Source organism: Cavia porcellus, unplaced genomic scaffold, assembly GCF_034190915.1.
Source record: "Cavia porcellus strain 051 isolate PalLab524CR breed Dunkin Hartley unplaced genomic scaffold, mCavPor4.1 scaffold_2, whole genome shotgun sequence".
NCBI classification, from domain to species: domain Eukaryota; kingdom Metazoa; phylum Chordata; class Mammalia; order Rodentia; family Caviidae; genus Cavia; species Cavia porcellus.
Genome location: NW_026947485.1, coordinates 120,681,499 through 120,703,271, shown reverse-complemented (window position 1 = coordinate 120,703,271; position 21,773 = coordinate 120,681,499). Strand labels below are relative to the sequence as shown.

The 21,773-nt window shown below is 40.3% G+C and overlaps 1 long non-coding RNA gene across 1 annotated transcript; it reads left to right on the top strand.

Annotated features, from left to right (window-relative positions):
• Nucleotides 1–602: 602 nt before the first annotated feature.
• Nucleotides 603–4,079, top strand: LOC134472879 (uncharacterized). The gene is made up of 2 exons (XR_010042877.1): nt 603–807; nt 3,817–4,079. It is a non-coding gene; the product is annotated as an uncharacterized LOC134472879 (long non-coding RNA).
• The last annotated feature ends 17,694 nt before the right edge of the window (nt 4,080–21,773 follow it).

Here is a 21,773-nt window from a genome sequence, read left to right as displayed (position 1 = left end):
TTGTCCTTAGAAAGGAATCACATGGTTACTTCTGAAGTAATGAATTAAGTTACTATAATAATTAATAATAAGATTTATGTAAAATGTTGACTTACCATAGTACTTTTTGGTATTTACACACATTGTCTCAATTGTCCTTCGCATGAATTTCTGAATTATATTAATAGTTACAGTATTACTATTACCTCCTCCCTTGCAATGAATGGAGAATAAAGAGCAGATAAGGAAAAGACACAGTCAGAATGTAAATCCATGCTCAGTAGGTTTTAAGTTCTACACCCTATCTTGGTAAATTAAACCATAGAGTGTTTATCATGCATATACCTGTCGATATATGAAGTGTGATGGGACAATATGCTGTGGGTACAGATTTTTAAAATGTGTTACAGTAAAAGGCACATCCCCTATAATCTCCCCCAGCTTGCGCCCCTTCACTGCTAACAAGCTCATCCCACTCCTCTTGCCATTTTCTGAAGCAGTTATGCAAGTCCTGTTTTGTTGCTGGCTTTACTCTTCCGGATGTGGTCAGAATGTTTGTTTCATGGTCGTTTTGACATTGTGAAGTCATACAATGTAGGGAAGGGTAAATAAGGCACAGGAGCTCGCTGTATGAATGTTTTGTGAGCCCACATTTCAGTTAGATGGCACTGAGCAGTGGTATTCCCCACAGTTTTGATCACACCTTGTAAACATCATCACGAGAGGACTGCCAGAACGGCTTCAGAAGTGGCACGAAGGATGGATTAGTGCATCGGAAGCATGGGGAAGGGTGTTTGAAGGGAGATTCATAGCAATGTGTCATTTACGGTAATTTTTAAAAATTTAAGCATTCATCATATATTTTGAACATGCTTCATATTTTATTGATGTTATAGTAGCTAGTGTTCCCAATATCTCAGCAATTTTCTCATTCACATTATATATGGTGGATAACCTGAGTGGTGTCAACTTGCCTTGCTTGGGAACCACCTAGTGGAGGATGACTGGAGCAGAGTCTGGGCGTATCTGGGTGCATAATGGAGTCGTGGCCTCGGGCACAGTATCTGGTTCTTCCTCGCTTCTTCAGTGCATGTTTCCCTTTACTTCCCAGCAATGTGAGCTAAGCCGCTCTACTCCCCGAGACCCTTTGGCCATGATGTTCCCGATTTGGAGTCTTCTGGGCATGGACTAAATTGCCAGAAACCACTAACCTCCTTCATCTTTTAAGGTATAGAGGTCAGCTTTTGTGTTTTCCTCAGTGACAGGGAAGCTGACACACACTATACATCACTGGTGAATGTATGGGGCTTTGTCCTGTGTTTCTTTCACTCTAGACCCAAGGTTTTGGAAACTGTCTATTTGTAACATTTTGTAAATCTTACAATAGAGAGAAAAGAGAACAGAGCAAGCCATATCCTGCTTCTATGATTTCTTAGAAGTTTCCCACTGTTATTTAATTGGGCAAATTAGGTTATAAGGCCAATCTTGAGTCAACAGTGTGAGTGTATTAATAAAATGTATGGCTTCCAACAACAAAAAACAAGAAGGGGTAATCAAGATGAAACCAGCTAAAATACTTTACGGTAAAAGGCAACTCAATTGTCATGACTCTACTTTGCAATAAAGTGTATATCAGCAGGATTAGACACATCTTAATCAGTGATACTTTGGTCAAAAATACTTACTAGGTGTTTTGTTCATTTACTAGTTCATTTTTAATTATGATGTGTATAATTGGTCTTTAATCTTGGTACTAATCAATACCTGGTATTGTTCTCCTGAAGTCTGTACAATATATAGCTCAAAGTGCTCTGGTTATCTACACCTCCATCCACAACTGAGGATTTGGTAATAAATATATGTAGTTTAAAAGTAAGCTTTAAAAGGTGAAAGTATTGGCTTTTAAATTAATATCATGAACTTTAACAATAAGCCTTAGGCCAGGCATGGTGGGACCGACGCCTGTAATCCCAGCATTCAGGAGGCTGAGTCAGGAGGATCTATGAGAGTTTGAGGCCAGCCTGAGCTACAAACCAACTTCAAGGCCAGCCTTATCGTGAAACCTTGTCTACACAAAAGACCAAACCAAAAATTTGATCCAGAGATGGCCATATCAAAGCTATTCAGTATAAATAAATTGCCAGATATTTCTGAGATGCACTTTATGCTTGCCAATCCAAACATTTGAATTTGAATAATTTCTGGTTGCCTTGTACAACCGCAGAGTAAAATAGCTGTATCTCTACAGAAGTATTATTGGGTCTTCATAAGTGATAATATATTCAGATTTATAATAGAGTTCCTAAAAGAACAGAGAATTTACAGGAGATATTGCATGACTGTAATGTACCTATTAGCTGGTTATTGCTAAAGTGTAATGTGTGTCTGTAGGGCAGAATTTGCGTGGGTGGACTGCATTATTAGTCACAAAAAAGAGCTTAAATGTCCATGAATAAGTTGACAAAGGTAATTTCTAAGAGTGTCCTGATTTCTTATACCCAAATGCATGATTTATTCCTTCTCATATAGAATCAAACCATAATTTTAACTTAATTTTAAAAGAAAACACCACCAAAGGTTAAGTTTATATGTATTATCTTCTGTAGGTAACTACTTAAAAACTTCAGATATCTAATAGTTGTTAATCTCCACTCAGGAACTACTTAAGTGCAAATCATGACCATAGCTGTATAAATGAAGAGGGAAAGTGACTTTTGAAAAGTCAAATGTTAATTGTAAATAGGCTCTTCAACTAAATTCCATATTGCTGTCTCTTATCTCCATGAATGAGTTATCACAATATTTTCAATGTGACCTTACCTTCCTCCCTGACAGAAAGGACAGGGAGAAGATTTGTATATGTGAATTAGTGTTTAATAACTTAGATTTTAGTGTCTGAGATTTAGATTTTCAGTATCTTAGATTTATACATCCTTGAAGAAATTGATTTCACACCAAAGTTTCTGTCATATGGCTTATACCCAAGATAATATTTGTTTATTAACCCACATAGAGCTTGTGCCTTAATCTGGCAAGGCTGCCTTGTAGAAATACCATAGACTGAGTAGTGGTTTAAACAGCAGAAATTTATTTTCCCATTATTCTTGAATGGGCAGTCTAAGATCAAGGTGTCAGCAAGGTGGTTAGAGAGTTCATCTTCTCCTGGTTTCTAGGCAGCCACCAACGCTCCAAGTGCTGACCTTGAGGTCTGAGCATGGATAGGGAGAAGAATTGCTCCACAGGTCTCACCCTCAGAAAGCTTCGCATGGTAACTTAGAGCTATCGCATGTGCACGGGGAGGGCACATGCATGCTATTCACCATGGCGCTCAGTACAACCCATCTGCACACTTCAGTGGCTCTCCACATAGGATCTATCACCAATGACAGACATACCACTGTGTTATTTCCAAGAAAGTAATGGTTTAGTAAGCTCCAACTTGACTTGATTTATCTTCCCACTTTTATATTGAAGTAGTTTCTCAACTATGCACAGTGAAATCACCAGTGTTACAAGTAAACATGACATCACTTTATCTCTGAGCATCTCCCTGGCCCCTTTGGTCATCACTGTCTTCCTCTGTCTATGACACCAAGCCGCACTGCCTTCCTTCCAGTCCTCACCTCTCACTTTTCTTGGGTGCCAGCCTTTGGTCCTTCTGCTCAGTCTAGAAGGCTCTTTATCCTGCTTCTTTTATGATCCTTATTCTTCATTCGACGTCAACAGATAGATCCCTTTCTCTGAACCCTCCCCCTTACTTTCCTGAATTCTCATTCTTCTACAAGTTCCGGTATTGGAACTCTCATAGAATGTTGTTGCTTCCCCTTTGTTTTGCAGATCTGTATTCATCTGTAGTCACACATGCATAACTGTCTCCCCAACTACAGTCAAGTCTATAGAAGCTGGGACATTTCTTCTGCTTGCCTGTGTTTACTTAGTTCAAGGACAATGTCTGGCGTATGAAAAATGAAGCTACCTCTAGTTGCTGCATAAAAGAAAACGTAATTTTCAAGCTGCTTGGCATGCTTGGCTAATGGAATTCAACAATTGTTTTAAAACACCCTTTGCTTAATACCATAATAATAAACAATGTAAAGTTATGTTTGTGGCCTTTCCTTGTTGGCGTACACATAGATGATAAACACAAAAGGGAAGTCAAACACTGAAAAGTATCAACACCAGCCTCTCCTGCCTGGGTGCCTGAAGTCCATATGTGAGAACACTCATTTCCACAGGAAGTGAAGAGCGCAGTAGTATTCAGGAAAGGATCTGTATTATTTTGCCTATTAGAATTAAAAAAAAAAAACAAGTTAAGGACAAAATGCTGGTAGTAATAATAGGGAAAATGTTTGGAAATGTGAAAATGAGGCACTCAAATACTAAGGAATATTTCTAGGAAAAAGATTATTACATCCAGAAAACCCCACACTTCTGATGTGAGATGTTTCTTCCCTCCCCTCATACAGCCCTGTGGGTGTCAGTAACCAAAGAGAAGCACCTCACAGAAACCCAGCCACATGATAGGGGAATGGTAAAAGAAATGTCTCCCCAGAAATGGAGAATCAAAAGGAATAAAGACTTCAGGGGTTAAAATAAGTCTGGCTCTCCCTGTGGGGTTTCTAAGCACAGATCCACATTTAACAACATTTTCCCATTTGATTTCTCCCATATATAGTTGTGGGTACAGCCCAGAAAATACACGAAGACTTGCAGTGCAAAGCGAGATCAACACAAAGTATTAGACTTCACAGAGGAAAAAAAGTAGGGCTGACTGAGGGTTTTATGATGGACTGGATATTGATAAGTGTATGACTTTTTTGAAAATTTAAATTTCACCATTTGGCCATTGTTGAATCTTACATTTGGGTGCAATTTAGTGGAAAACATACAGATGATTATGACTGTGCTTCCTTCCCAGTGCTGGAGAGGTAGTACAGGTTAATTCTTTCTCTCCCCATGTACGTGTGTGTGTTTATGTGTGTGTGTGTGTGTGCGTGTGTATGTGTGTGTGTGTGCACGAGGGCTTATGTGAACTCCTACAATGGTCCAGGGAGTTCCAGTGTGCTAAGGAGTCTGCCTTTGGTCTCTTTTCAGAGTCTTCTTCCTCACTCACCCAGTGATGATGCCCGCTGTTCAAAAAGGCCAGACCATTTCACTCCATAATTAATGTTGTAATTAACACACAAATCACCCTGGAAAAGGTGACATCTGGAATTTCATGCTACCATTTAAAAATATTTCAAGGACACTTTTATGCCTGAGCAAGTTTTTTTTTTTTTTTTTTTTTTTTTTTGTCTTTTTCGTTTTTATCGGTACCAGGGATCGAACTCACGACTGAGCAAATTTTGACAGAGTTAAGAAGCCCAGAATACTGAGTGTGGAAGAAAGGGGAGGAATAGAAACATAAAGGCACAGAAGACCAAAAACACAATTCACTACTTCACACTCAGCCTGAAGCCGGCCCTGGGGAGCACCTCAGATTCCACAGGTACATGAGCCTGAGGGCTGCAAACCAACACCTCATCTGGATCTCAGAAGAGCACAGATGCATAGGGAAGTTCCCTGGGGCAGCTCACAGTCGGAATGCTTAGCTATGTGAGGATGGGTGCTCACTACCAGGGACTGTACCAGGGAGCATCTATGTGATAATAAAATACCAGGCGAAAGACACGAGAATACCAGTGCTCTATGCATGAAGAGCAATGACAGTTCAAGGAAGCCAAAGCAGCAATTTTTATTTGTTTTGGACCTTGTTTTCATAATATCATTTTTGCTTGCTTAAGTAGCTGGCAGCTGAAATGAAAAACATATCTTTCAATAGTATCCATAGAATATAGGGATATGTTGGGTTCTTCATAGTCTTATGCTTAATAATGACAGCCCGCTGCTAGGGCTCACGGTGCAGATGGCAGATCTAATTACTAGGAGGGTGTTGCATTTCTGACAGGCTCATTTAGTCTGATTTTAATAAAATAACAATCCAATGGAAATGAATTTCTGTGTTTTGAGGAGAGTTCTGGCATTCTGACATATTTCTAGCCTGAAGTGCAAGAGCAGTGCTTTGTTCAGCACCCAGTGTTAGCCCGCTGTCCTTCTTGATACCCTTCAGCACCAGCTTCCCCTTGATTTCAAGCAATATTTATTCTGTTTTTTGTGACAATCATTAAGCAAGCGCAAGATAGAAATGAAGCCCAAGAAGCTACTGTATCTCCGAAAATGTACACCGCTGAAGTCAAGTTGGCCCAAGGAAGGTCCATGGAAAACAGACATAGGTAGAAAGGGGCAGGGATGAGATAGTTATTGATACCCCAGAGCAAACCAGCAACATCACAACTAGGTGCGAGGTCTTGCTGGAACAACAAGAAGCTGCAGCTAATATTTGGGTTAGAAATTGGTGTGTTTAGGGCCACTTGGGTTAAATCTCAGAAGCTTTGCCCATGAGAGGTGTTTTCTTGATGATTTATCATCCCAAGAATTTTTGCAAGCGGCAACTGAAAGTTGTGCTTTGACTTGTAACAAATTCCTGGGCCAAATCCCTCCTCTAACATGAGAAAAAGATTTGTCTTTGCCTTCTTTAAAACTGCAACATTGCATTCAAAAGTTTAACATTCAAACTTCTTTCAGGAATGATCATTCTGTTTGTCATGGAATTGAGAAACTGGTACAGAGAGGGTGGGAAAGATGGGAAGGGGAGAGAAAGCACAGATAATTCTAGTGAAACCCAGAATTCATAAACCTTTGCAGACTGCTACAGCAGGGATAGTATATCAGTCAGTGTTTTGCCTGAGAAATGGATATAACACAAGATACACAAATGTATAACAATTTACAAGATCAGCTCACAATGGACCCCCACAGAGTCAGATGTTGAAGCATGCAGAGGGTGTCTGCACACTGGAGATAGAAGGATTCGATCCAAGGTCTGGAGTTCACTGCAGTGTCCCGTGCACATCCGTGTCAGGAGGCTGATAGGTCTACAATGGAAGGCAGAAGAATCTGCAGTGGGAGGAAGCCAGATGATGTCCAAGCCAACAGCAAAAGCTGGAGCTCCTCTGCAGACCAGAAAAAGTTCCATCCTTCCTTATTTCCCCTTTACACCATCCAGCTGTCTCAGGGTGGGTTTTCTATACCTAGGGATAGAATTGCTGAGGTGATTCAGTTAGGCTTTTCTTAACTAACCTTCCCAATTGACACAATCACTTGACCATCACAGGTGCTAACTGCAAAGACTCTTTGGACCTACTTTCTTCTCTACTTTCTTGAATGGATCCAACAAAGAAATTTTGAATATTATCTATGCAGAATTCGTACTTGATTTTTAATTCTCCCAGCCATACAAGATAGACAGACTAAGGAGGCCTAAAATACAGAATTTTGGATTCAAAAGGGGTCTCAAAAATCAATGTTTCTATATACCAATTCATTTTCAAATAATTTTAGATAATTAAATCTCATTGTATACAATCATAACATTTTAGATAGTAGTGTTGCCTGCCTTTGCATGCGTTGATCATGAGGTTAAAATTACTTATATGAGGTTACAAATAAAATTATTTATATGAGGTTAAAATAATTCCTAGCCCCCTTGCTATATTTGATATGTATATTAGAGCTCCCCATTGATCCTTAGAAGCATGGTTCTTGGTGTGGAGTTTGCAGGACCAACGGTGGCACTGAAGAGAGTTTTGAAGGGACAGGTTAGCCTGTGACTTAGATGGTCTGATTCAGTTTTCGCTAGAGTTGTGTGTCTTTTCTTCTGTCTTGAGTGTTCTGCCTGAAAACAAACTTGTGGAACAAGGACCACTTATTCAGCTGTGGTGAATACAGACTGCAGGGAAAAATACACAGAAGAGTTCCTATGGCCTGCTCACTGCTTATTGCAGGAATATTTCTGGAAACAGAAATTAATTTTTCATGACCCTAAATGCCTGACAACCAGGATTTTGCTAAGGCCTACACCATGCTTGCCTCCATCGCCAAGCTGGGGCCACTCCAGCCTCTCCACCCGGGCTGGGGCCATTCTGTGGGTGATGTTGCCAGGCAGCACAGAGCAGGGAGGTGGGCTCACAGGCAGGCTGGCTGTCACTGCAGAGCTATTAGTGAAAAACCTTATAGGATTTCTTGAGAACTAGACCCAGTCACCAGATACTTCCTACCATGTTCTCTCTGTATTTATAGATGACAAATTAATCAGATGACTGCTCTAAGCTCCCAGTAAAGCAGAGGAGTAAGTAGGAATGACCAGTTCTCCCTGGCTCCAGAGATATCTCTGCTTCTTCTACATCATATGACAGGACTTTAGACACCCTCCAAAATGCTGCCTAATTCCTTCTCTGATAATCTCACTGTTTCAAATGTGATTTACGTCTGTCTCTTTCTCCTGCAGCTGGATTTTTGGCGATAGAAGGGCTTGTGAGTGGGCAGTATGTGTACGTAACTGAACTCACTCATACAAGGGCCGGCTTAGGTCTCTTGAGACTAATACTTAGAGCAGTGGTTCCAGGTGTTGTCTAATAACCATGAAGTGGGGATTTGGTGACATCTGAGCCAACTGGATAATTGCAAACCACCACAGCAGATCATGGAGCTAAACCCTATTTCAGCTGGTATCTGAAGCATTTACTCTGGCTGCCCAAATTGTCAACTTAATTAGAAACCTGTCAACCCACTTAGAGTTTTGAACTGTAAATGTAATGGGAATGGAAGTACAGCAAGTTATAGGCTGCAGGGAGCTCTGCAGCTTCTCCAATAGAAGTAAAATCCATAGCGGAATCTAACAAGACAGAGAGAGATCCCATTATTTTGGAAGAACAATTTGGTTCCTGGGCATTGTTTTCTCTTGTGGAAGAAGAATTTAAATTCCTGCCGTTGCTTTGCCCTCTCCTGACCCAAAGGGAGATTAGAATAGAGTGTAGATTCTGAAACAGGCTGCACTGTGGTTCTCTACTCATCAGTGCTCAATAATTGATTTCTTTAACCTGTGGACAATTAGCTAGGGTTCATATATAATTCCCTGGACTCACAGGGAGAAATAAAAAGGCTAAAGATGAGCATCAAATCTAATTCATAGTCTTACACTTTCCCCCCTTGCTGAAATGGAGCCTTGACAATTTATGCTGCACAATTACAGCATCTCTTCACATTCAAGCAAAGGAAGAAGGAAGCAGTTAGCTAAGGAGCAGTCAAGGTCAGAGCACACCCCTGGTTTGTGTTGTCTGAATCTGTCTCAAGCCTTGAGCTTCCTTCTCCTTCCCTAGGCTCTGGGTCTCCTCGCTTAGGGTTGATGTGATAGCATCATGCAGATCTCCACTAACCTCAGAGCCTTAGCAGTCAGCTCTCTCCAAGACTGACACCCTCATCTCAGGTCAGTATCTCTGCTCACTTCTACTCCCACCAGCAAAACAGACAACGGTCAATGAGAAAAACGTTTGGTCATCTGTGGTGCAATGGCACATACTCCAATGCAAGCAGAAACAGCAAAGCAGCACCCAGGATTTGGAGGCAGATGCTTTCACATTGACAGGCACTGATCAGGGTCATTCCCAGAATATCAGGAGCTGATCTCTGGCTGTCTAGGGCTTTTACATAATGCACAAGTAGGAGTTACAAAGGCAAAATAGAACTGCCTGGTAGTCTCCCTGATTAGCTAGCAGGGTGACATCATCGGTTGCAAGGGTCGATTAATGATTATCAGTTTATGAAACTTGGTGCAATCAGGCACCCTGTTTGATGGGCTAAGCTCTCATGGTTACAGGGATCAAGAAAGTAATTACAAAGCAGCTACAGAGCTGCACAATTTCAAGAAAACACAGTTTTTAAAAGAATAATTTTTCTTGTATAATCTCTCCCTTTCAGTACCATTGTAAAATAGAAATGTACATTTATGGCACACTGTTAGTGAAAAACAGTGAACAATAATGTCACCGACAACCTCTATCTGTACCTCCTTTTGCGGTTACTACTAGCTTTTTCTTCACCCTTAGAATGGCGAATTAGTCATACCTCACAGTAAGTCTAATACATGTCTTATGGATGTGCATTTAGAATACTTGCTCAGAAGCTTGAATTTGAGCACAGTTGTCACTTAAAGAGAAAAGCATTATTGACATCTCCCGAAGGGTTTGTTTTTCTGAAGGCACAGAGAGATTAACACACATTTCCTTCCCTGAGTGGTAGATGTTGGGGAAGAATGCAAAAGGACTTCCATGCAAAGATTCTGCCATTGCACCCCAGGCTTTCCTGAAAATTTTTCATTCTAAATACACAGTTCCAAAAGGAAGTATTTATGTAAGTATGTTTCTACCTACATCTAGAGCTATGTCAAATAGGAAAACTGTTTTACACTGGCAACAACAAATATGATTATTCTTAAAAGTTGGAAGAAAGTAGTCTCCACAACAGGAAAGTTTCTGGATGTAAGGTCTTCAAATTATTCTCATTATTTAATAGTAAAAAAGTGAAATAAAAAAAAGTGAGAACATTTTTGCTTTCCCAGGGTGGAATAATAATACAATGCTACGTAGTTTAATTTTAGCTCTTCAAAATTTTGTTACTCAGTGAATTTTCTCTTTCTCTTTGCCTCTCTGTCTCCCTTTAACCCTCCCTTCTCACCTTCCTTCCTTCCTTCTTTTTCCTATTTTTATTCTGTTCCTTTTTTAGTGGCACTGGGGAATGAACCCAGGATTCTCACATTGAGGTCACCCCAAAGCCTTGCCTTTCTCTCTCTCTCTCTCTCTCTCTCTCTCTCTCTCTCTCTCTCTCTCTCTCTCTTTTACTGCATTTCCTTTGGTGCCTTGCATTTTTGACTCTCCTGTCTCAGTCCCACAGAAGAATTCTAGGCAGGTACCACCACATGTGACTTATCATCCAGTGATTTTTCTCATTCAGAAGAAAAGCTGAAACCTAAGCAAACATAAATCTTTCATCTTTTATTTTTAGGAATCTCCATTTTCCTCCTTCATGTTAACCTGTATCCTTGGCTGGCAACATTCACAGCAGTCTTTAGTGCAGCTAAATTATTTGAGAAGAGATCAAGTACAAGAGTGGGCAGGTGGGGGGAGCCAAGCCACGGAAGGGGTGAATTTTGATGGAGAGGTTGTTTCTGCGTCGGTCTCCATGACTGGTGACTGGTACTCATATCTGTGAGGAAAGGGGAAGAAATCCTCCAAAATAAACTCTTGCTCTTCTTTGGTTAATGATGGACTCAGCATACAACTGCACATTGGAGTATAGATGACTGAGCACAGAGTAAGTCTCCGGGGGAAACCCATCCCTGCACACCAGAGAACCCTCTGGCAGAGGCCAACAGCCCAAGCAACCATCCAGGGAAGGACCCATCAGTGACGCCTGTGCACATCCGGCTGCTTTCTTTATCACTGTGGAGCAAAGCAGCCTGGCCAACGCTTCCAGGCATGGGACCCTTCATGGTGCACAGTTCAGGGGTGGCTGAATTTTAAATCCATGCATTTCTTATGGTGGGACAGTGTGCATTATTGGGGTTTACATTTCTATAAAATCTACCCAGTGCTGCCTGGAAAGAATACTGGACCAAAACCATGTTCTAAAAAATATTTCCTGTGGTGCAATTCATGATAATGGGAGCACGAATTGGCTTTTGGGAGGAGCTGGAAGACCTTTTAGAGGGGTGATTTTTTTTGTGAAAGTGAAAATTGGTTCTTCGTTTTGGATTTAGTCCGAGTGTTTCTAAATTAATTTTGGTATCTTGGATCTTGTTAGCAAAGGACAACAAGCTTTCTCATTTATTTATTTTACAGCCCTTCCCCAGAAACTGGTTTCACTCTGTTCAATTCTATGAGTGTAGCAATTTGCGAATTCTCCTAAGCCATCCCTTGTGAGATTCCACATAATTTCCTTAAAGCTATTGATTCTTACACATCTTTTATTATCATGATGATTTCTTCTTTGAGGCCGTAAATACTAAGCAAGGTATTTTAATATGTTTAAATGATTGGATTTTTAAGATGAATCTATTGCTATAACATTAATTAAACAATTTACCTAGGGAATATGACCCATTAAAGGTCTTTATTCAGGAATTTGTTAGCGTATTAAGTAACAAGCAGTGGTAAAGAAGTTGCATTTCTGTGTATAAATCCAGGATGTGAATATATCTAATAAGCTTAAATAAATTATATTCTTTGTCTAAGAGAACACTCAGCATTTTTTACTCGTTTTGCAAATATTGCATAACATTTATAAATCTTCAATGTTTTGTTGCCTTTAGTTCATTCCTTAGAAATTTTGCCTTGTGTAGCACAATAAATTTTTCAAGAAGGTGGTTCATGACAATTCTTTTATCTGAAGAATATTTTGTGTAAATATAGTTTAACTATAAAAGAAAGACACTTTTGTACCATTTTGTGCTTTTTGGTTTTAAATTCCATCTCTGATAATATAAGAAATCCCTTCTTATAATCTGAATGTATTAGATATGCTCTTGAAATTTTTATTCCTTAATTCTTTTGCAAACTTTGTTTTAATTATGTCTTTGGTTTATTATCTAATCTCTCCCATTTACATTTATTATTACAATGAAAATGTTTGGTCTCACATCTGCTTTCTTGTTAAGTGATTTCTGTGCTTTCCTGATATCTTCTTCATTTTGTTTCTGCCAGATGGACTCTTTGAGAAAGTCAAAGAAATATAATACAAATAGCAGCTTTTGCATTTTATGCTGCTTTAAGATGCATGTGCATCTTATTCTAAATTCTCCTCTTTTATATTTAAAATTACTTAACTTTTACCTTGACCGAGGAACATTTATTAAGTTCTATTGTGTAGTATACATGGGTAAACATAGGAGTCAGCTAGAAGCTATTCAAAGTGTTAGATGATAATACTAAAGAGTAATTGTGCTTTTAAGCTAGATCATTAGTGGAACTGACAAAAGAGAACAACGGAGAGAAGCTGAACTTAAGGGATAGCTTGCATTCTTCCCACTAGGAAGGCATATTTATCTTCTATTACATAAAAATAATCCTTTAGTGTTGCTATAATAGAAAATGAATACACATGAAATGAACAAGAAGGTTTATATGACACAACTTTATCCCAGTTTCTAGAGGTCAGAAGTCATGTGATAAAAATTTGTAAAGACAAACGAGAGAAAAGTAGAGCTTATTAACACATAGAACATCCAACAAGTCAGAGAAAAGCAAATGACTAATGCAAATGAGGAGCAAGTGATTAATGTAGTTAAGAAACTGGGCTTAATGAGGAACAGGAGATACTTTGCAGAAGTGACAAGAAAACCAAAAGGCTCTGCCCTTCCGATGGGACCTCACTGCTGAAGTTGAATATATGGAAGAAACAGAAGGCAGGTGGGAGGTTTGTTTGTCACAATCCATCTTGGCACCAAATTCCCATAAAATTCAGTGACCATAAAGCCTCTGCAGGAGTAGGATTTAAGGACATCTTACTTCTCAGAAGCTTCTGCTTCCTGCCAAGTGATGGAAGTTCTACAGAGCTATCTTTCGGCATTTGCTGAGCCTCAAACAGCTTCATCTGAAAAACAATAGTGGCCAAGGGGCTTGTTCCACTGTGGTGCATTAAGATCCCTCCTAGGGCACAAGTAAAGAATCTGCCCCCTTCGCCAAGCAGGCTGTTAACAGACACTGAGTCCTCACAGAGGGGGCCTTGAGGTCCTGCTTCCTTGCCAACTGTCCACGAAAGGTGTCCCCAGCTTGCAGCAGCTGTTCCTTTTCCTAAGCTCATGGTTGCCTTCCTCCAGCCACCCATCAATGGTGTGCGGTGGGGTCTGTCCACCTCGCCTCTGTCATGGAGTCCAATGGGGAAAAATCTCCTCCTGTGACATCACATGATTAGATTCGATGGAAACATGTAATCCAGGGCAATCTCTTCATCTCAAGATTCATAACCTTAATCCTATCAGGAAAGTACCTTGCTGGGCACCATAACAATTCCAGGAGTTAAGGAAAAGCCACTTCTGAAGACCCTCACTCGTCCTATCACAGAAGGCTGGGCCAGTACACTTTAGCTGTCCGAATGGACGTCATTGCAATTTCTGGTCAAAACTTTATTGTGATGATTTGAGAAAAAAATCCTACTCTGTGAAGTGAATAAAAGTGTTCGTAAATGATGTAAACAATAACTATGGAAGGAGTCACGTGGAGCTGGGAGAGTCACACACTGAGGAAGAGTCTAGGAGGAGTACGACAGTGATTTCTGCTGGACCCCTAAATGGTATCAGTACATACAGAGGAATACAGTTCTTGAAAAAAGTGCAAGAGATGCTTCTGGCTGTGGCTGTATCATGGCTATTGCTGCTGACACTAATTGAGTTCACTGCCACAAAATAAGCTGCATAGTTATACATCCAAGTTGTCTCACCTCTCTGGCACAGAATTGCTATTTAAGAGCACCCCTATTTTACTGGGAAATGTTCTTTGACCAAAAGTAGACAATGAGACAAACCCTGGCACCATCTGTAGGGATCCAGGGTAAGTTAATCAGTTTGCCTCTTGGATGTTTTCCTTGTCCTTATCAGTGCAGGTGTTAGATTCTTCTCCTTTCTCTTAGCGTCACCTTGAAGAGCTGAGCACATCCTGGGGGAGCAGCTAAGGGGCAGGGCCTCAGCCCTCCATGGCTGCAGTCAGGGTTCAAACACTCTATGGTGAGTTCCATAAAATCATTACCCTCCTCTGCTGGCCAAAGCGTCCATGTGTATGTATCTGTGTTTCTCATTCAACCTGCCCATTTTCTCATAAACTTACCTGAATTCTGAATTTATGTTCAACTGTATTAAGGATTTATAGTTGTTTGTGTCTATACCTGTCAGTAACTGTACTCACAGACCCTTATAAGATTGTTTCTATTCTGTTCTTACTGTAGGAACTATGATACTATGTCCATATATATTTTATTCATCTGCACCCCAAGCAAAAAAAAGTAAAAAGAGTGGGTTTTTTTTCTGAAAACTGTTTGGGTTCTCACCATTTCATCAGGCTTTCTCTAAGAGTATTTTGTGTTTTTCAGAGTGTGTGGGATTTACCACGTTCTCTAATCACATTGTAATCTTTCATTTTGCACTGAAATACTCTGGCTTTGATTTCTAGGCCGGTCCTTAGACTGCCTCCAAGTGTAACCTGTTGTATGAATCTGCCTGCTGGTCCCAGTTCACTTTCCTAGAACATCTTTACATCACAGTTTCTTTCTTGTGGCCATTAAAGCTTTCTGACCCAGGTTCCTTTAGCTCAGACTGTCTGGTTTGCTTTTCCCATAACCTAATCATTATGTCTCTCTTGCTACCAGATTTGAGTTATATCTCTTTCCATGATGACACTCAACAGCTCCTCTTTTGTCTCCATTTATATAATAGCTATCATCGACTTCCTGGACACCAGCCTGAATGACACAAGTCTTACATTCTTGTCTGGCTGTTCCTGCAAAACTTACTTCCTTTGTCGTATATTAATTTTCATGGCCAGTGATTGTTTCTTCTACTTCTGCTTCCTTCCCAGGACATGGAGTGACCTTACATTCACAACAGAGTCTAAGAGTGATATTCCGCCTACGGGATAAGAATAACAAAGAAGTTCATACTAGTCTCTCTGTTCAATATTTCCACATAACTTTAAACATAAAAAATTTAAAATGTATATTTTGGACAAACACAGGCTGTGATGATAGGTATGGAGGGGAAATGTAATTCAATGCCTGTAGTGTTTTAGTGTTTCACTAACATTGCAGGCCTAGGGCCAGTGGTCTGATCACAGGTTCAGAGGATAGTGGTACACAGTGTGGCATCTAGGGAGAGCCCCATCTGAGGGTTGCAGCCCTTGTTGATTCCCATGGTCTTGTTTTGGAAGTCCTATATCATTTCTACTGCTTTGATGCATTGGGCTTTATTCTCTTTGATTTGGTTTGATTGTGTCAAATTCAATGGCTGGAGCAGATATTTCAAAGATAACAAGATACATTATGGTAGCCATTTTGGATTTACAGTAGGCTTGTTTTGAAGTCCTTTATTGCAGTCATTGTTTTGTTTTTATTGTTTATATTCTATTCTGCTCTGCTTGATTTTTACTGTGTCCAAAATTATCTGCAACTATTTTGAAGATATCAAGAGGCGTTATGGTAACTATTATTGATTTTGTAATGTTTTGAAATCCTGTATCTTTTACACTGGCTTGTTTTGATTGATTTTATTCTGCTTTATCCTCTTTAAAATAAAAACATATAAATAAAAGATGAAATATATGTTTCATTTTCAAATAATCTTATTAAAATATATGAAAACAAAAAAATCATCGTATCCCCCATTTCCATAAAATAAGATCTTGTGACTCTTGGTCATACAAGAAATATTTTTTTCATTCACCAACATACTAACTAGAAGTCTGTCACCAATTTTTTGATAAAATGTGTAGGAATGTGGGCTGCCTGGCAAGGATGAGGTTGTGAGTTCAATCCCTGGTACCAAAAAGAAAAAAAAAGTGTAGGAATCATGGTCTATTCTATTTTTTCTCATTTATATTTAATTCTCTTACATATTAATACTTTTAAGCATTTTTTTTCTTTGTGCTGGACATGGAATCCAGGTCCACGGGAACACTCATCAGTTTTAAAGGACGCTTGACATACGCTGTTTGACAGTAGGTTCTGTTCAGATGATATCAATCCCTGGGAGCCTTCCTTTGCAGGGCATCTCTCCCTTCCCAGATCTTCTCACTGTCCTCTGCTTCCTGGCCACCATGAGGTGAGCAGCTTTTCCTCGGTTCCATTCCTCTGCCAGGCCATTCTGTGGTGCAGTCAGCTGTACTTGGGCTGAAATGTGAGCCAAAATAAACTTCTCCTTTAAGTTGTGAGTGTTGGGTACTGTGGCTCAGTGACTAGGAAAATAGCTGAGACAAAGCGCATAGCATTTAATTAATATAGGATGTATTTCAAGCCTAATCATCCATCCATTCAATGGAAATTGAAGCTGTTTCCAGGTCTTTCTCATTACGTGCAAAGCTGCAGAAAATTAAACAGACAATAGACATTTTTAAACAAAATGAAATCTCTACTGAGTCTACTTGTCCTAGACAAATGCATTCCTATTCCCATGTCAAATGTCCAAGTAAACCTCCCCTCTCCCAAACCAGGATTTTATATTACCTATAGAAAGAAGAACATGAGAAAGAGGGCCAGAGTCTCCTAATTTAATACTAAGTTTCAACCACAAGCAATTCAACTTTGATTTAAAGTTGGTTGATGAAAGCAAGGACACCATTCTGAACACAGTACTGAAATGCAGTGAAGTAATTATTTACATATCTGGCATTTATGACTGAAATTCTATTTGCAACACTGTTTTGCTAAGGATTTGTGGGAGTTAGGGAGCAGGCAAATGTGAGGGTCTCTGAAGCAAAAGCATTGCACCTGAAGGTCCAAGGCCAGTGCAAAGGCTGAGCAGTGGGTGCAGATCTGGAGAGCTGGAGGAGCAAGCTTACGAGGAAGAAGAAAAGAGACATGAAATTAAATCAGAGGCCTGTGCGAGGCCTGAAAGCTGTTTTCCTGATTGAAATGGGAAGACATTGGAGGGCTTTAAAATGGCAAGTGACTTAATCTCATTTATATTTTAATACAGCCACCTGTGATCTGGAGAATTCATTGAAGGAACTGAAAGACAGACTTTAGGAGACTGCAATCTAAGTAAGAACGATCACAGCAAGAGGGTATGAAACTGAAGCTGAGCCAGGGAAAGGTGAGGACATCAACATGGAGATGGTGGCTGTTAACCTGGACCTGTTTGCTTCATCAGGGGGTGGATGAAAGGTGGTCACATGCCTGGTGGTGTCTGGGTGGGTCTCAGAGGCTTGCTGTGTCTGAATCTTACATATAGTCTCTGATGCTTTCCCCTCTGGCACTGCATTTCTCCACTTCCTGGTGGCCAGGACTAATAAACTTTGATCCTCTGAGTTCTCCTCCTATGATGCTTCTCTCTTTGGAGCCAGCCAATCATAGAAAGAAAACTCAAACCCTACTCATTTAATTGTGAGTATTGAGTGTTTTGTCTTAGCAACAGGAAAAGCTAGCTGATTCAGGGGAAACAATCAGACTGTAGGCATGGGCAGAATGTAGCCTGCTGTAGTGAGTTCCACCAAGGTGGTGGATCAGGAGCATTAGAAGAAATAAAGGAGAAAAATATGGAATGTTGGATGGAGTTGGATGCTTGAAGCTGAGCTTATGGAGATGCAGTGATTGATGATGACAAGAGCTAGACCTCAACTATGCCTGCAGGAAAAGGGCTGGGAGGGAGGGTGAGATCACTGAGGGAGGAAAGGCTGAGGGACTGAGAGGCCAAAGCAGTGAAAAATTGACCTCTATGAACACTGATATCTCCTGAAATAAAGGCCTGAAGGAGTTAGAGAGCATGCTAGTGAACCTTGAGCTAAAATCTTCAGGGCCACATGCAGGACAATTGAAGATTATTTAAAAGGAAAATAAGGATTCCATTGGTCAATTCAGATGTGATCCTCATGATTCAACAAATGGACATTTATTTCATTAGAAATTACTCTTCTATCTCATGCAGAACACTATATATATATATATATATATATATATATATATATATATATATAATGTCACAATTAGGGTCATGGTTATAAGAAGTGACCACTGGAGCCAGACAACCTGGACTCAGGTGTCTTCTTTTTCCTTTATCAGCTGGGTCACTAGGGATAAAATGTTTTAGCTCATCTGTAAATTAGAGATGGTGAGAATCCCCCGACATGAGGTTGCTATAAGTATATTTGAAGTAATATATGTAAAGCACATCCCCCAGAACCTTGCACAGACTAAGTACCACAAAAATGTTTGCCATTAATAATATCACATTCCTCACTTGGATGTCACAGGGCATGTCAAGGAAATAGTCACCATCTGCATTATAAGCTGGGTAGAGAGAAAGCTGGTAGTGAGCAGTTTATCAATGCCTTTACGTAGCAATTGTACTTTTAGGTATTTATCATTTAACTAAACTCTTTCCTTTGTTAAACAACATATATACAGAGATGCTCTCACTGTATAATTTATAATAGCAAAAAAAGTTTGAGCAAATGTACATTTACAGAATCTATCCTATGCAGATTTTTAAAGACTCTCTTCGTGCCCTATGTGTTGATGGAAAATTCTCTAGAAATACCATTAAGTGAAAAAGTTAAGTGTAACACAGTGTACATCTTTTGCCAGCATTTGATAGACATCATGACTTTTCTATGTGTGTATCAATGAATGTTCTATTTTTTTAAATGTCTCAAAGGAAGACTGAGGAACCTCAGAAGGACAATTTAGTAATTACTAGCAGTCAAAGATCTTTACATTTTCTTTCATTTTATTCATTGAGACTGAGTCTTCTTCTGTAGCTCAGACTGGCCTTGAACTTGAAATTCCCCTGCCTCTACCTCCCTCTCCAGTGCTGGAAGCAGAAGCATGTGTACCAGCAGGTGTTTTTAATTTATGTTCTGTAGTATCATTTACATTTTGTATTGTGTAAATGCTCAAAATAATGTCTAGCTTTCATAACTTCATTTTCATATCAAAAGCAAACCATTTTAGCAAATGCTTCTTGACTACTTCCCTGCAGGCTCAAGGCCATGGTCAGTGCTGCATGGGAAGAGTGAGGAAGATGAAACTGAGACCTTGTCCTCCAGCCCTTGCTGAGGAGCAAGACACACCCATAGAAATAATTGGAGGAGAGTGCCAGCAGGGTGAGATGGAATTGGCTAAGGGCTCCAAATGGGCTCACGGCCCTATTTCTACTTGGGGCTTTCAGTCTGAAAGCTAATTTATTCAAGATCTCACCAGAACAGAATCGGTATTTTTACACTGTGCATGTATTTAATATGTTAAAAGCAAAGCAAAAAATAAAGACTCTCCAAGATATTCTTCACGTCGCAGCAATGCCAAAGGAGCATGTCTATCAGTGCTCATTTCTGCTCCTTTCTAGTAGTGCTACAGCTAAAATACTCTGTTTACTTAAACCTAAATTTAGCATGAGTTGGCTGGGCAGCTCGGGACACTGGAATAAAATGTTAGTAAAAGGTGCCGAGGACTGCAGCTGTTGGTGAGTGTGCTGGAGGCCAGTGTTTCCGACATGTCTTAGGGCCATGACACACATGGAAAAGAAAACAAGAAAGAAGTGGCTGAGATTCTGAGACGGGACTTGAGAGTTAGCTACACACAGACCCTGACCTTGTTCCTTCTCTCTCTTCCCCTTACCTGCTTCTCCTTGAACATCGCTGCTTAGGGTTGGAAGTTGATAGCTGCAGTCTACAGCCGGGTGTGGGAACAGAGCGCAGTTCCTAATCCGTCCTGAAATGTAAAATTAACTTAAAAATGACTTTCTATTTCATTTTGTTTGCTCAGAAGTTACAAAGCCCTGATAGATATTAGAGGAAAATGAAAGCAATAAGCTCGAAGTTATTCAACTGAGAAAAATAACTGCTTTGTGAGGCAGAGGTTCCCCAGAAACCTCAGACCTCAGCCGCCAAGCTCAGCCCACTGTCTCTGCAAAATCGTCCATTGAAGAGAAAGTGCAGCCTGGAGCCACACAGCCTCCAAGCAGAGGCTATTTCCATGCCAGATGGAATCCAAAGCACTGCATTGAGTTTGAGGCTAACTCGAGTCCAGCTCTGACCAGAGAGGACCCTGTGGTCTGGAAAGCCCATGAGATCCAGTGGGGTAACCCAGAGATTCAGGTTCATGGTAGGACAGACACAAAAGCGAGGATGGCTGTGTGGATGTGGGGCCCTTTGCTATGGTTTGAATGTGACAGTTGCCCCCAAAGCCCATGTGTTAGGAAAATGAACCCCAAAGAGTACTTTTGGAAAGTGGTGGAAACTGAACCAAAGGGAACTCAGTCTTCTCCTTTCTCTGTCTTCTTGCTGCCTGGACTCTGAGTGAGAGATTTGCTCCACCAGAAACTGCCATCGTGATGAACCTCCTCTGCCCGGAGCCTGTAGTAATAGGGTCACCTGATCTTGGGCTGTAAACTCCAGATCTGTGACCCAAAATGAACCTTTAATCATTAAAAGTAATAGCCTGGAATATTTTGTTATAGTGATGGGAAGCTGCGTATTAGAACCATCTTCAAATGGAAACCGCAGGTTATTTAGTTTCTTGGGAACCTCTGTGAGAATTCTCACCAGCGTGTGTCTAACCTGCAGGCCAGTAATGTGCTGTGTACAAAGCCTGAGCCAAGAAAGTCAGATCTGAAGGAAGTTTGAGAGCACAGGGCATCCAGTTAAGGAAGGTCAGGACTGGGTCTACTAATGCCCAACCATCTTCATGAAGGACCTAGCTTTTCAAATATTCATGAGGAACTGGACCCCAGCTTGTCCTTCTCATCACCCTCACCCCACTGAGGGTCAGATCCACCTAAATAACCTTTTACTCACACCCTGGTCTTCACACCTCAGAGCCTCTGTGAGGATCAAGGTCTGACTGAACCCAATCAAAATCACCCATCCAATTTCTTCTCAGTGTCCAGGAGTCTTACTTCCTTGTAGACTCTAATTTATGTACCCTTTATGGTAAACTTTGTTGTTGTTTTATATTTAGACATTCATCAAACAATGAACATTTCAATACTAAGCTGACTGCAGCTAAGAATTTTATATGCAAGCAAGTTAATGATCTACATGTGCTTCTGCTTTCTGCCTGCGAATTAATATGGCCTTCTACCAGGATTTTGAGCTCCTCTGCACTAGAGCCCTGAATGTTCCAGGACTGAGAGTTCCTAGGGGCTCTAAATGGACCCCCATAAA